This window comes from Opisthocomus hoazin, chromosome Z (genome assembly GCF_030867145.1).
Source record: "Opisthocomus hoazin isolate bOpiHoa1 chromosome Z, bOpiHoa1.hap1, whole genome shotgun sequence".
NCBI classification, from domain to species: domain Eukaryota; kingdom Metazoa; phylum Chordata; class Aves; order Opisthocomiformes; family Opisthocomidae; genus Opisthocomus; species Opisthocomus hoazin.
This window is the reverse complement of record NC_134454.1, coordinates 749,365-766,266: the sequence shown is the minus strand read 5'-3', so window position 1 is coordinate 766,266 and position 16,902 is coordinate 749,365. Positions and strand designations below refer to the sequence as shown.

Genomic DNA, 16,902 nt, shown 5'->3' with positions numbered 1-16,902 from the left:
ATACTTTTAAATATATCTTAACTCTTAGTTTTAAAAGTGTTTCAGTAGCTTGGGAGATCTAGATTATCTTCATTTTCCAGAAAATTTATCACTGGACTGCATCAGGAAGATTCCTCACCTGCAGCCAGGAGGCTCCCTCCAGAAACTAGGATATGTTCATTTCCCTTGTCCACTCTGTCTCAGCAGGTTTAGAGGGAAACTAGACATCATCTTTTGATCCTCCTCTTCTTATACTCTGCTTGACAATACTTGTTTTCCTTTCTTATGTTACCTTACGCAAATTAGGGGTTTGTTTGTTTGTCTATTTTCAACACTGGTCTTCCATATATTTTCATGTCCTTACACCTGTGATGCCGAATTTCTCATGTTTACCTTACTCTTCCATAGCAAGTGTTTGAATTTGGATAAATAATAAAAGATGTATTGGAAACTGGTTTTGCATAGACTGAAAAATAAAGCACCAGACATGTTCAGTAAAAAACTCATTGCCATGATGAGATTCCCAAAAAGTGAATAGAAATGAGCTTTGTATCGTACAGACACTGCTCTTCTTTCACCCACATGCTTATCTCTGAGCAGAACGGCTAAGGATGATTCCTGTGTCTTTCTGAGCTTCTCCAAATTTCTTTTGTCTTTATTGTCATTTCAGGGCATCCATTTACTGGAATGAAACCAGTGCAAACCCAGCATAAGCACAGTCTGGTGCTTACAGTACAGAAGTGCTGAGAGTCTTGAAAACTTCAGTTTTGGGTTTAAATGGCAAACTTTGTGGTATTTTTTACTTTTCCTCATAAACTGGCAAAACCCACTGTGAATCCTGTATGAGAAGCAGCTAATGAATATCCATGGGCAATGATTTTGATTCTCAGCATTGGCCACTTTTTGGGCTGTCTCTTCAACAATTAAACACAACAAAAATCCAGGGAAGGTCAAAGGGATAGCTACAGCCCTTTGCTGATTTCCTCATCTACTTTCTGCATGCTTTTGAGACAAAAGACTAGGAACCCATTTTGTGAAAATAACAAAATATATTTTGGGCATTTGTGATGAGGGAGGAATCAGTAAAGGAAAATAAACAGCAGTAAAGCCTTTCCCTCTGAGGTGTCGCTTTACTGCTTTGGTGGCTGAGGCTACCATCTCTTTTGTCTTCAAGAAATACAACCCTTAAAATTAGCCCGGCTCACAAAGGAGGAAAAATCTTTGGATTCTTAATGTAAATGATTGGGAGCCAAATATTGTATGCTACAAAATACTTGATTTTCTTGGAGAGATCATTTCCATAGTGTGTTTCCAGTCTTTCTTGAAGACAGGACAAGTGATACCTTCTTGATGTGAGTAATATCAGATTTAATTCTTCAGTGTTCGTGACATGTTCAGATAAGACAGTGATAAACCGCAGGCAAAGACTCTTTTTATCAGGTCAAGTTCTTACTGACTTCGATTGAAGTTTGCTGAGATAAAGATGAAAAATGAATATATAATATGACCTATTATAAATCAAAATTCATTTAAGCCTTTTATTTAGGTTTATTTAATGTAGATTCCTCACATCTATGTGGTATGATCTCAGGAATGTGGGCTGGATTTTTTTTTTCTCTTCTTTTCTTTGCTCCTCCTTCTTTTTTCATGCACAGTGCCCAGATTAATGGAGCCCTGAGTTATCCAGGGTTTATTATAATGCACTGAAGCAATGAATAATTATTTGAGAGCAAAAAAGGAGACCAGGAATATCTGAGGGATGATGCTTGAAGTGGTCTGTCTAAATCATACACTTGGATTATTTAAATATGGGTTTATAATATTTAAAAACCCTTTTGAATTAACGGACATTAATTTCCTGCTGAAGCTTACAGCTAATGTTATTGTGCCACAGTTTTGTATATCAGATCAGGATTTCAGGTAAAAATACACTTCTGGGGAAAGACTGTGTGCAGCTAAGAGATTTTTGCCCCCATAAAGGAATGGGGAACTATTCTGCATGCAACTAAATATACTATATCAAGAGTAAAACAGCTGTCTGTTCTCCCCAGTACAAGCCTGAGCTTGACTAGGTTAAATGAGATGTGACACCGTATGTGGTAGCAATAAGTGCCTGCTCCAGGGGCCTTCTCCCGTTATCAGACTCCCTTATTTATAAGCTAGTAATCCTCCAAAGTGCATGAAAAGCTCTTTTGTCTTTGTCAAGTGAAAATGCCTTATTTCAAGGTCCTCATTCTGAGCAGAGCAAATATTTCTGATGACAGCATGTGCAAAGTGAATGAGTCCCCTTCCCAAGGTGCAAACTTTAACCTCTTAGCGGCGTCCCATGAACAACACAGGTGAGACACAGACATCTGGAGTAACACCACCGTATCTGCTGGTGGTTTGCTAGAGGGAAAGACCTTCAGTAGTGAGATATGAGCTCCTCACTACAAGAAGGACATTGAGTTGCTGGAGTGTGTCCAGAGAAGGGCAATGAGGCTGGTGAAGGGTCAAGAGCACAAGTCTTACGAGAAGTGGCTGAGGGAACTGGGGCTGTTTAGTCTGGAAAAAGGAGGCTAAGGGGAGACCTTATTGCTCTCTACAGCCACTTGAAAGGAGGTTGTAGTGAGGTGGATGTTGGTCTTTTCTCCTTAAGTAACTAGTGATAGAACGAGAGGCAATGGCTTCAAGTTGCGTCAGGGGAGGTTTAGATTGGGTATTAGGAAAAATTCCTTTACTGAAAGAGTGGTCAGACATTGAAACAGGCTGCCCAGGGCAGTGGTGGAGTCCCCATCCCTGAAGTTATTTAAAAAACGTGTAGACATGGTGCTTAGGGACATGGTTTAGTGGTGGGCTTGGCAGTGGTAGGTCAACGTTTGGACTTGATGAACTTAAAGGTCTTTTCCAGCTTAAATCATTCCATGATTCTATGATTCTCTGTCTCAACCAAAAGCTTTCTTTAATAGCAGATGTTGCTCTGCTTTAACAACATCTGCCTGAAGGACAATGAGGTGTTTCCATTTATTGATGGTGTGATAAGTCATTGCTGTACTAACATAACATCATTCACTGCATGTTTTGAGACAATTTTAATACTTCTCATGAAAAAACCCCTCACGTATCAAAGATATTTAAGTCAGAACTGAGAAAAGGGTACCAGAGGGCTACAGCTCAGGAGAAATTGCACTGCTGATTTCACTATTGCTCTGTTAAGATACTAATTGCAACGGCTATGTAGAAATTATTTCCTTTTTCATATAATTAGAAACTGTCTCATCAGCCACTTCACGTATAAAGATCTTCTGCAAATGCATTGCTTTCAAGATAAGGTATCTTCCTATGTATGCCACAAGAAAGATCACATCACAGGATCTCTCCTCACTCTTTTCAGCAATTATTTTCTCCCTGTTGGTTTCTCGTCCTCTGCAGAGTTCATCTCTTCTCCCAAATCAAATCACCTCTCATCCTCACCTCTCTTTTGGTTACTCTGTCTCTCCCCTTTATTGTCACATTTCTCAGCCAGGCTATTCAATCCCCAAACAAGAGAAAAGCGTAGGACCAAGCCTTAGAGTTATCTCTTCAGAGTCTCCTGGCACAAAACCTGTAGTCATTGGAAAAAAGAAAATATAAGGCTCCACAGGAACTCTACCTTTTTTTAAATAAGTGGCACAAACCAATTAGAGAAATGCCTAAATCACACTTCAGAATGACAGAAATAATCAAAATGTTTTATGTTTCTGGGATTTTCTAACAGCATTTGCCAATCCTTTGAAATGTAGATGAATGTTAAGGGAAACATTTGGAAAAAGATGTCCCCAACTGGAATGCAAAATCATATACAACGCACAGTAGGTTTTAAGAAAGTTGTTGTAGCTACTCATACAAACCGGGCACATAAGTACGAACATGTAGGGACCGGGGCCCATCTCCAGCTTATGCAAAGTGGCAGTGTCTCACAGAAAATCAGTCCTGCTGTCAGGGAAGGTGATAGGAAAAATAAGCTTAAATTTTGTTGTCAGCAACAGTGGCAACATCAGTATGACACTACAGGATTGCCAGAGCTGCTGTACCTTATACAGGTTGAACACTTCCCATCTGCCATAAATCTATAGAAATGTGCTTAATAAGCAAAACTGAGTGTATTTTGCTCTTCTTATTCTTTCAGACTTGTTGGGAGACACCTCGAATGTGTGCTGAATTTGCTCTGAGGACCTGCATCACATGCCGTTGGCCTCGCCTCCAGCGGCCAGAGATGGGATTTATCCCTCATTTCAGATCTCCCTTATGCATCTCAGGTCACCATACATAGCCTCAAAGACACTAATTTGACGTCTATTAGTATCATCCTCTGAATTTTGAAGGACACCAGAGGAACCACTCTGAAGGCTGCTGTTCCTGCAAAGTGGGGGGAGAAGGACATGTATTATACAGTAGTCAGTCCTTGAAATGTCCCTGATTTGACAGACACAAGCACAAATCTCAAAGAAAAACATCTCATAACATAAACATAACTTCCAAAGATGTCAGCCAGCAAGTCATGAAGTATTCAGAGATCATTTAGACAATTTTGAGGTTGCTTTGCATTATCAATTCTTTTTTTCTATCTTTTTTTAATCACTGAGGTTATTTATAAACCGTTAGTCCTATCCTCTTCTCTCTTCTGATACTTCCATGAGATATACAAAACCATATGCCATCATGAACTAAAAATGGGACCAATAGGATATGAAAATGTTAGCAGACCATACTCACAAGTCCCTATTGATTTTCTTTCTAACAGTATGAGATTAATAGTAAAAAGGGCATTCAAGCAATACAATGGAGACCTCACAGTTAAAATACCAGACTATTACATTATAGCAATAGCTAACACTGCTGTATCTGACTAGTATGTCACCTGTATAATATGATGCAACAATATGACGTGGTACATTAAGAATGGAAGCTAAATAAAAGTCAGGGGATTTTATTACGTTGAAGAAAATGATACAGTCCTAAGATTACTGACCGGAAAAGGAAAACACTAAGGATTAAATTAAAATATCTTTATATTTAAGCACACTGTGATGGAGAAGCATTAACTGAAGTCGTTATCTGTGGTTAAGTTTTATTACTTCTAAAGATGAGTTGTAGCTGCTGAGACAATCGTTGTTACTAAAATGATGGGACTTATGCGATGTTTCATTGTAAACAGAGGGCACTTTTCACAGTGATGAACCAGAGTTCATTACAAGAGGGTTTCACTCCATTATGAAAATCCATATTGACTTAGCTGCAGAGCTGGCACCACAGTGAAGCCAAACACAGCCTAAGCAGGACCTCCACCCACAAATACGACACGCAAGTCACTGCTTTATGACACTTGAAGAGAAGCACCCCGGTGCCTAGTTTTCAGCAGTGTGGCTAATGTTATGTCAACAGCTGGGCACAGAAAACTGTGAGAAGCTTAACAACTCTCAAAACCTAAATGTTAACATCTATTACTGGTTTTACGTTTTTTCCAAATTTTTACTCAGTAGGCCTGTTTTGGAAATTACTTTCACTTATGTGTCACAAGGAGCTCTGACAAGGTCAGTATTTTCTTTAGCAGAATAAAGAAGTTTAAAAGCTGGTCACCATTAACATGTTTCACTGGATTTGCGTGTACATGTTTACAAGTCAAACTCAATGTGATTATATGCTTATGCTCAAAATATGTAACACAAATCCTTGCTAATGTTGGAGAATGGCCAAAGTGTAGGCATGAAAGATCAGCATCAGCTTACTATCAACAATATCAACAAATACATTTAAAAAAAAAAATTCCCAGAAATTATTTTACCAGACACTTTTTCACAGTACATTTTTTGAAAGTCATCCAGTACTTTCATTACTCTCACTTTCTGATCAGAAGAAAACACTGTTGTCAACAAAAACTGTCCAGAGGCTTTAGGAGTCAAAGGAATAGATCTCAATACAGAGGTCTGGCCTGGGATTGTATTTACCACTGCGCTTCTGTACATGTTTGTAATGTGCTGAGGCAAACATTGCCTGCTCTGGAGAAATATTGAATGTGGTGGTGTATTCTGCTCTGTAAAACGTTACTACAAAATTCTCTGCTTAAGAGTAAACATTTTAATACGCAATAAGGAAAAGATCTCTTCAGTATTTTTATATTGCAGAAACACAGCCAGTCAACAGTCAACCACTAGGTGTTTTTAAAGTGCCTATTGCGAAGGTGTTTGGGGTTTGCTTTTTTTAATTTCAATAATTGTCTTAACTGACTGTAAAATAATAATATAATACTATAAAGCTATTCACTATACTAAGTGGGCTTGTGACAAGAATATCAGCATTTTAAAGAGTTCTATGCTGCTACAATATAGTGCTTTTTGAAGAGGAAAGACAGCCTCCCTATAACTCTCATTCTCAGCTTGGTCACCATTTTCTTAAACAGAATGGGCAAATTAAGCACTTTTAGGTATAATTATAGCGTAAACCTACCTTAGGTTGGGGAGGTGAAAATACTACAGCAACTGTATCTAAATTGTTTGAATTAAAAACACTCTCTCATTAACTCTACTTGAGAAGAACAAAGCAGGATGGTATATACAAAGCACAGCTGTACGCATGTGAAATGATTCAAAAATTACTATTCTGGATGTGATCATATGTTACCGACCATGGCCAGAGCAAGTCACCCTAATTAATTGATTAACGGACCAAGGTACAACAGGCTTTGCCTCTTCAGTGTTACTTCATCTGAGAAGTGGCTCTGTGAAAGGAGTTCCTTCCAAAGAGGCTTCACTCAAAACACAGGAGCCTCCAGTCTTGGTACCCAACATCCCCTGCCTCCAGCCTCAAGCTTATCTGCCAGATATTTAAATATAAAACACAGAGCACACCTGTTTAAGGCAGATCAGACCACCAAAATCAGAGAGTTGGTGCTGCTCATGGAATAACCACTAACACCACCTTAAGAGATCATTTCATTGACTGGAGGATGATTGGGGTAAAATTAGTCAAACCCAATGGGGGAGTCACTAGAGATATGTGTTTATCTTTCCAGTATTATAGTATCTGTATTTGAAATACCTGCTCTCTCAGAGCATGCCTACTGTCAGAGCCTATTGACAACACCCTTAATCACCAGGTTCTCCATATTTCCGTGCATATCTCTCTCTGGTATTTTTAATATATTTTGCTTCTGCTTTCAACTCATCCACAAAGCTACCAGTTTTCTGAAATGCTTCTCTCTCTCTCTCTCTCCCCTTCTCCATGCACGTCTCCATTTCTGATGATATCTAGATAACTCATATGAAAAGCCGAGCATCCTGCTTTAAAAGTGAGAATACTCAGTACTCCCAGCCTGTTTTGGTACATCTGAAGCTGTTTAAAACGTTGGTCTATTTGTGTGCGGTGCTATAATGAGGTCTCATGGACGGTAAAAAGCCCACCACACATTCCTCTGAGGGGCCACTGACAGCCTTAGCTGAAGCCTCATTTTGGGCTGGGGTCCTGGAAGTTATGTTCTCTTATTAAATCCAACTTATTTTATTTTCATTGCATTTGCTCTGATTTTTTTTTTAACATTTCTACTATCACTCTCCCAATCTTTGTCTTTCACATGCTGTCAGAAATACATCCATGGTATTTAGAGAGAGCAGATTTATAGATGAATTATAGCAGATTAGATGAATAATAAATGAATTCTAGCAGACTGACACCTTTTCTTTGCCTATGCTGAAAAGATGTTGCCGGTTTATCCCCAGCCTGCATGAAACCTAAATATCTCTGAAAGGCAGAAGGACAACCAATGTGGTAAAATCTGTGTGGTTCAATGAATCTTGAGTCTCCAGGCACAGTGGGATGCTTCTGGGATTTTTTCAGTTCTTTTCTTTTGCTTTCTTTTCATCCAAGACGGGAAAACTACTGGTTGGCATCCCCTTCAGAGGTCATTAGCCAAACCTGCAGGTGTCATTTCACTCCCTGTCCTTGCCAATGTCCCTGCTGGTCTCTGTTTCAAGCCCTCCACCAAAGCAAAGCTGCTGTGAGTACAGACCCCACAACCTACGAGCAAATTCATTGTTTATAATTTACTGCCCAGGAAATCAGTTTGGGTGCTCTGCACTGCATGACATCATGCTAATTTTCAATCTCAGCACACCAAAGCTCAGGGCAATGTGTTTTTCCCTATTTTTTTCTCATCTCTTTAGAGACCTCCATTTGGAAAAAAGAATCTCCTTCATTTTTAAAAGTTTACAACCTACCCTGCCTCTCGGATAAGTCTGTTTGCTCAGGTTGTGTGTCTAGTGTTGGAATCGCTGTAATATTTCAGAAGATATCTTATAATTTCAAGGTAGAGAATACAGGCTGAATGTAGATCAAGGACTGAAGAATCAGATTGTCTTCCTGAGCAATTTAATTGAGTAATTTTGGGCTGGATTCTGAAGATGCTGACATCAGTTTCAAGTATTCAGCACTGTTTGGTATTCAGTCCATAAAGAGAGAACAAATGGACAGTAGACAGGCAGAGTTACATGTTAGAACTATCTCCCAGGCATCACCTGTCCTTTATGGAACTGAACAGGCTAAATAACTGTGTCAAGAGAAGGACAGTATTTTGTTTACTAAATTAGGAGAAACTTCCCAGATTATTGGCAAATACGGGTGAACATATTTTCTCCTTGGGTTTAACAATCTCTTTTTAAAATCTGTGAGAAAAGCTACAGAAGTATTTTGAAGTTAATGTCCTGTGGAAACACCTTTTAATTGTTTAATACAAACGTGTTAAACAGCTTGACATCGAATTACGCTTTCATTAGCTTGCCTTCAGAAGAGATGCACATATATGATTCTTCCTTCCCTTTCTAAGATTTTGAATTTTGCATTTGGAAGTTGATCTCTTTGCTCTAAGAATCTAGATTTACCCGAAAGCTTATTCCTGAGTTTCTTCTCTCCCCAGATGTCTATGCTGAAGACTGAAATACTCTAGCTTTTCGTAGGCCGTTCATCCCTTGTACACAGAATATTTACCTGAATGCAGTTGCAGTAAATAAACTGCAAATGCTAAATAAATTATTAATATTGACATTTATATTCTTCATTCTTTAGCCTTCAGGATCAATGCTGCAAGGAGAGCAATGAGGACTGCACAGGGGCCATAGGGAGGAAGCAATACTATTTATTAGTGTTATTTTTTGGATTTTGTTTGTTTGTTGTTGATAAACTCGGGACAAGAATGTTTAAGTTACTTCCCTTGCTGAAAAATCAGAATGAGATTGTGTGACAAGTTAATACTCTGAAGTACAGAGAATACACTGAATTCTAAAGCAAAATCTTAAAATAATGGTAAAGCAAGAATATTTCTAGGAAATATTTTTATGGGTTTTCTTATTTGTTTTCTTTTCATCTGTGGTATTGTGAATAAAGAGATTGGGTAAAGCTGTATTGGACTTTGCTTTACTATATAAAACGAGGACTCTGACAACATTATACAAAGAGGAGTCATTGCTATTGATATATTTCAGTTTGTTAAAAAAATAAACCGTGTATATAAACAGATAAGCAAAATCATATGGTGGCAAGGAAAATTGCCAATTATGTGATGTTGGTGCTTATGTATTGACTTAGCACATGCCCCATCATGTTCTGTACATCTGTAATGATGCACAGGTATAAACATTTACACATAATTTTTTAATGTAATGCAGTACAATTACACTACAAAACCAAGAAATAATAACATTTGGGAACAAGTCTGTTCTTATTTGTGAAACATAGCAAATGATGTCATAAACATATAAGGCTACTTATTTTTGCCTTAGGAATCAGATTTTCTTAGGGTGCTTTAGATGAATAAATGTAATACGGTACATGCCACTTTTGGACGAATGAGCAGATTTCTATTATTTCCCCAAATAGAAACCGAGTGCTCAGGAAGGAGATGGTCTTCAGTCCTCAGGCAGTCCATGTCGACTGCAGGTGACTCTCTTTCCTCCATCAGCCTAGGTCCACATTCAAAATGAATTTGGTGAGCTGTCTCCTACTAACCAAACATCTGGACTTTGTGTACTCATATCATAATGGGCCCCAATCCTCCCTTCCATGAAATTAATTCTGTGAGATCTTCTGGGTCTGTCATCAGGCCCTGAACAGTAATAACAAAACCATTACATATTACTGCGAAGTCATCACTCGTTACCAAAGAGAGTACCAGCTTGCACTGAATAAATTGCGGACCCTGGCAAAACCAGAAAACGATTCATGTAATCCTAAGCCAAAATAACTCTAACACTTAGCAATGATGCAGTTCTTCACATCCCCAAAGTGATGAGTGAAGATGAATTAATTACTCCCTCCAACACGTGCGAGGGGACACCTGCTTCTATTTAGGTGAGAGAGCCACTGAAGTGTCATCAGAGTGGAGGAAAACTGGAAGATCATCCTACAGAAGTCCTCCCATGGGCACATCCTGATCTGGAAGGATGATATTTCTGACTGCAGAGGGGTGAGACCAGTGCCTGAGGGTGTATGGGAACCTCCTTCCATACCCCAGCCCCATCTCAATACCAGTGCCCACTGGTACCTGGGGCTGAGTTATAAGAGGTATTATATTTCCTTCACAATTCCTGAAGGGCCAGAGACCAGCAGGCAGCCAACCGTTCTCAAACCAGACCCCATTCTCCATGCTTTTTCCCAGGAAAACAGGCTCGGGAGGACAACTTGGTCCCTGTTCCATGATTTACAGACACAACCACAAGTGCAATGAAGCCCCACCAGAGGCATTCAGTGGCAAAAACTAAACGAAGAGCAGCCCTCCCCATCACGGTCACTGGAGGAGGAGAGCACAGGCGCTGAAATGACTTCTCCAGGACTTCTCAGGCAAACCATAGCCAAGTGAAGAATGAAAAACTGCACTTGCTAAATTGAAATTCTTCCGCTGCATTGACTCAGGTTCAGCCTGGCAGATCTCTTTTTGACTATCCGATAAAATAGAAAGCTGACTCTAATGGTGTTTTTAAATGCTTTTTGAAAATCACACTTGAAAGGCACCTCCTCCAGTACTTTTCCCACTCCTTAACACCCAAAAACAAGAGCCATGAGATAAAGTTCTGAACGAAAACAGAAGATGTGACCTGAAAATATCCATAGCGGCTTTTTAAAGTTTGAACTTTTCTCTCTTTTTCTGCTGTAGAAAACACGTTTATTCCACAAGTGTAAAAACTGGTTGTACAGAACCCAAGGCTGTTAGCCTTTTGTTCCTGTAGTATCATGCCAACATACATTTGAAATATTTTTTTGTCTAATATGCCCTGCTTTGCTCCTCATAATAATAATAACTTACGCGGATGATATTTAAAGGAACAGAAATTCTGTGGGTCTGATCCACCTTGCAGTTCTGGATATGCTAACAACCCATTCACTGTGTAAAAGTGCATCCTTTTATTTTCATTCATCCTTTTTTTTCTGTTGTTAATAATCTGTCAGCACTTTCATTCTGAATCCTGATTACCAGGACCAAGAATCCTGGTTTGCAGCAAAACATCTTCAAAACTACTAAGATTTTTGATGTTGATGGAAGAGATGAGAGAATAATTTGTGGAAGATTAAATGCATACAAATACATTAAGGTAGGCAGTGTAGTGTGGGTAAATGGTTGGGCAAGAACCTCTCTGCTGGGCGTCGGTGCAGTGTTGTTTTTTTGGAATGCATAAAGGTGAAACACACTCGGGCTGCATGCGTTGTAAGTCTGTGGTTTGTACCAAGGGCTACAGTGACACATTCAAAGTGACTACCTGTGGGATTTTTTTTGTCTCTGGGAAAACTGTAAAAACTTCAAAGCTTCCTTTTCTTCTTCCTTTCCTGAAGGTAAGTCAGCAATGCCACTGCTAATGTCAATGGTGTTACACAGGTGTAAAATTGGTGTGAGACAGAGGCGAATCAGCATCCTGATTTATTGCTTCATCTCAAGCTATTATTTTGCTTTTCAGGGCTCAGTCCTACGGCTCTCCAGCACAGCAAACAAATCAGTGATACTGTGCCTGGCTAAAGGTTGCTCACAATGAAAAATGAAAAAGAGTTTTTCTTTTCCTTTTTTTTAAAACTTGTACAGAAAGCCCGCAAGCCTGTTTGCTCCCTTTTTATCCCCACAGATTTTTCCATTACTTTAAATACAGGCTTTGTTGCGCTCTGTGGTCAGCCTGGAGAAGCAGGAGTGCACCATCACAAGGACTGCAGGAGCAAAGAAGGTCGAAGCAGCAACATTTGTATTCAGATTCTCTTCTTGTTTTTATGCCTTTTCAATTAAAGACCTATAAGAAGAGCTGGATTAAAATACATGCATTGCTGGCCCACCTCACTGGGCAGTTAAGGATGAATTAAGTTCAAAGTTCACTTTCCGATCATAGTTATTAACCATATGCTTCCAGTAATTATATATTTCCCATAGAGGGGAAAAATAAAAGAATACCAGCAGGACCTATGAGGCCAAGCACTGTTTTATTTCTGATCCGTCTTGTACAAAGCAGACAAGTCCCACTCTTATCCTATATGGCGGTTTCATTTCTAAGGTGAAACTGAAACTGCTGTGTTTTTACAGGGACTGGCGATGGGTATTTCAAAGATGTTCAGGAGTTAGTGAAGCAGGTCTCTTGGCCCAGCCTGGGTGCATGCAGGAGGGATGTGTTTGTCATGGTTATCCCCAAGCACCCAGCCTGGAGGGTTGGGCTTCCAACTTTCATAGCATTCTAGCTCAGAGAAGACATTAAGGCCGTTCCCACCATGTACTTCTTCCCATCTCATTATGGACAATTACATTGTGCTTGCTGTCCTTTTTTTTTTTTAATCAGAAAATGCTTCAGGCAGAATCTGCTTTCCCTTCTGCTGTGTCAACAAGGACATGATCTGCTCTTCAGAAACCACCAACAAAGGCTCAGTCCTAAAGTCCTTCTTACATGTAAAATCCCCACACTACCTGTAGAAATTTCACCTAAGCAGCAACAATAACAGTCACAGGTAAAATACAGTTTTGTCAGGATATTAGCGAGTTGTTGTCTTTTCACTGTGGAGAAAGCCAAACACCAAAGCACAGAATGAGGTCCTACATCTTATAACCACCTGGTAATAATATATTTACTAACACAGATATTCTTCATATCATTTCTTTGGTAAGTCTTCTAGGTCTAGGATAAGCATACTCGTAAAACTACCAGCCCTACAATCCCTATAGTGCATTAAAAATTGCTTGGCATTTATTATCGTTCTAAACATTTAATGACTGATGATTAAATGCACAGTGAACTTCCTAAAACCTGAAAGATTTGATTAAGTGTACTTGGCAGGAGATGTAAACTTAAAATTAGTTTTAATAATTCTGCATAAAATGTAACATTTCTTGAACATGTGCATCTAATCATGAGACATATTTTGTCTTTCCTCATATTATTACATCTTAAGCTTTAATCCACTTTCCTGTTTCCCCTTCAAAACACCAGGCACTGATTTAAAGGGAAAAGGTAGAACAAAAATGGACAAGTAGGTCAAATAAATAACAAAACATGCTTCTGGCAGGCTCTCTGATAGGAAGTCTGAAAATATTCCTTTGATGTCATTTAAGAAATAGCACAAATATTTGTTTGAAGAAATAACATTACCCCAAATGAGAAAACTAGCAACAAAACCAAACAAGGCAATTTTGCATTTTCCTTTGTACCCCCAGGTTTTGGCTTGCACTAGATTCGCAGGAACTGTTGATAACAGCAGTGAAGATGCATTCTTTATTCAATATCTTCTCATTAGAGATTATTACATGGCAGAAAACACATCAGCTTCCCATCGTCTGCATCGTATTACTCCAGGTCGCCTGGAGTCAATGTAATGTGTAATTTTAGTAATGCGGCATTGTTACAATTAATCCATTTCAGGTTTAAAGGTTCTACCTATAGTCCGAAGCCACAGACAACTCAGTATTCCTTATTATTGTTTGTGAAATGCATGCATTGCTGTATTTGATACAGTTTAACTGAGGTGTTCTGATTACGCATATCATTTAATATGGCTTTTACAGTAACTCTTATCATGTATCATGACTCCATTTTATTAATTTTCCTTTCCCATTTGACCATCTTTGGTGCTCACATACATTATATTTTGCCTGGGACACTGACTGCCCCAAGAGCCAGCATGTCTACCAGCTTCTGAGTAAGAACCGTTTGTAACAAACAAGTTTTAGATGTGATTATTTCATCCCCTAATGGCTCATTTTAAGACACTAACAAACGCCGAGTACTAAGCTAAGAATAAGGAGAACATTGGTAATTATCTCCAGTAATTTAAATGCCTAAACTAGCTTTGACTGTCTATGCCCTGTTTCCCAAGTGCCGAGTCCTCAATTAACCCTTTCATAATTGCCTTTCCCTAGTTTATGAAGAGGTATCCCTCCTTCCAGTCCTCCTTCTCAAACAACATTTTAGATAGCAGAAAAATCAAACCAGCATTATAAATAACTTATTTACTGTGTAATTATTCCTTTTCCAGATCACATCCCTGTTTAGACGGAGGTGAGTGGAGAGATCTCCAGTGTGCGAAGGGGAGGGTGCACATTGTGTGCCAAAGCCATGGTTTCTTATTTACATGTTGCTCATGTTTATGCAAGTTAAAGACAAATACAGCTGCTGCTGCTGCCTTCCCCAAGAATCTCAGGGGTCACTGGTCAAAGCTCCAAACAGTGGCCACAATCAAGCTCATAACATGTTTTTCATGCAAAGGTAGAAGCATTAATAGCTGGGGAGGGTGTAGGGGGAGATCTGTGCAATTTTCTTTGAAAAGATAGCCGACATTTTCAAAAAACAAATACTGTACATTCAGTTCAGCTTCTTTAGTGGCTTTCATATTATAGGAATATTTGATGATGATGAAAATGTGGCAGAGCCAATCAAACCACACTGCTATACAGCCCGCCACACTAGGAGCCCAGTGTTTAAAATAACCCTTATGCATTATTCAGTAAGAGTTGATGTTTATGCAAATTACAGAAGCATGTGCCCACTTGGCTATCATGGGTTAATAACAACAAGAACAACAAAACCAATAACAATAATAATAAAAAAAAATACATGCGCAGCCTCTCCTACGCAAACTAGCAATCTGTGCGCCATCCCCAGAATCTATACAATCAATGATAATGCTCCTTCATTAATTGCATCAAAGAATTGCAATCCTTACCTGGTTAGCTTTGTAGGGCCCTCAGATTTTCTGGATGAAATAACTGACTGTGCGTGCAACCAATAAAACTGAACTGAAAAGCAGATTAAGGGCACTTACTTAATGCAAAGCCACTCACTGAATATTCATATGATGCCTGTGTTTATGCAAATTAAAGCAAAAGAAAGCCCAAGGGGATTGGTTGCCATAGCCCACAAACACTGTCTACAGCAGAAAAATAGAGAATAGTGACAAACAAATCTCAAAAATCATAGCTGGGAAGAAGAATGAGGAGTATAGTAAAATATTAAAAATCTTACATGAATTACTGTTTTTAAGAGGTTTATCTAATCATATCATGTTTAGGTCTGTCAGGTATTTTTCTACAGTATACTAATCGGTAATTACCATCATCCTACAGGATAGTATCACTAACGTTTGTCAGCTTTATTTATTCTGTAACTGTGTAAGCAGAGTCCTTAAGAATATCAAGTAGGTGAAAAAATAATTACAATAAAATTCACAGTGTAATACATTAGGAATAAAACCCATACGCTTGTGTTACAGTTTATTAAGTCTTTTCTGTGAGGATGTCTTCTCAAGCAGAAGGAAAGAGAAAAGTAGATTGTACCAGTGGGAGACTGCTAGAAAGAAAATTTCGCTCCTTGCTATCTTTATTTTGTTGTGTAGCTGCTTTGTTCCAGATGCAGGCTCATATGTGACACAGCTAATATTGTTGTTGCACTGGGCTTTTTCTCAGTCTAAAGTAAATTTAAAATGATTATGGTGTTTTAGAATTAAAAACTGAAATGCATGCAAAATTCATATAAAATGCTATTTCTCATATCAGGTTTAAATATATCAGTTCAAATTCTAAATATGGTAATCACCAAAATGGATAATACATTTTTACAATGAGATATTTCTACATCAGAATGGTGTAGAATATCAGCATTGCCATTTGCTAGATAAGCAAGAATATATATAAATAAAAATCCTACTCCTCTGTGCTACATTTTATTTTAGTCTTTTCCATTTGTTTCCATTAACAAATTAAACTTTCAAGAGCGGTTGTAAATAACCATTTATTAATAGCACCATTGTTATTAAAGTTTTAAGAAGGATCAGATGAAATCATCTCATACAAGATGCTTGAATTATCGTTCAAAATGTACGTCTGGCTTTGAAGTTTTGTGTGTTTTCCACTGATGTCTATTGGCTGCTGTTAGCAGACAATATTTTAGCTGAAAGAAAATAAACCACCACCAAAACAAAACCTCGAAAGGAACTGCTTCTCCATGAGTACACATGAACAAGCATTGCTGGTTTGCAGGAAGCTGATGAGCTCCCCTTCCTGGTAAAATGAGTTGAGATCAAATGTACCTTGTCAAAAAGTGGAGTGATGGTCCCACTGTGGGTAATCAAGGTCTTCCACTGGTTTCATCATGGTGAAAACTTTGCTGTCAGCTTTGCTTGTGAAGACCATCTCTTTCCCTCATGTTTCCATTAGTCCCAGAGGGGACTGGGGAATTTGCCATACCAGTTTACGACTTCTGAGTTGATGCCAGTGCTTGCTATGAGATTCAGGACCATGCTGTAAGGCCACCGGCTACATGGTGCCAGTGGGTCTGTGACGTTGGTACCTTAAAAAGAGCAAAGAGACTCTTTGGCCACGGGATGTCAAAGTCCTGTGTGGGTGGCTGAAGTTACCAAGTAGAGGGCCCCAACAGGCAGTGACAAGCTGCTCAGAGTGGGCAA

At 38.8% G+C, this 16,902-nt stretch overlaps 1 long non-coding RNA gene across 1 annotated transcript in view; it reads right to left on the bottom strand.

The window, feature by feature from the left end:
- Window positions 1–15,234, bottom strand: part of LOC142358818 (uncharacterized) — a 116,922-nt gene extending 101,688 nt beyond the window's left edge. Inside the window, exon 1 of the long non-coding RNA XR_012761878.1 lies at window positions 15,166–15,234. This is a non-coding gene — a long non-coding RNA (uncharacterized LOC142358818). The remainder of the gene's footprint in view (window positions 1–15,165) is intronic.
- Between the last annotated feature and the right edge of the window lie 1,668 nt (window positions 15,235–16,902).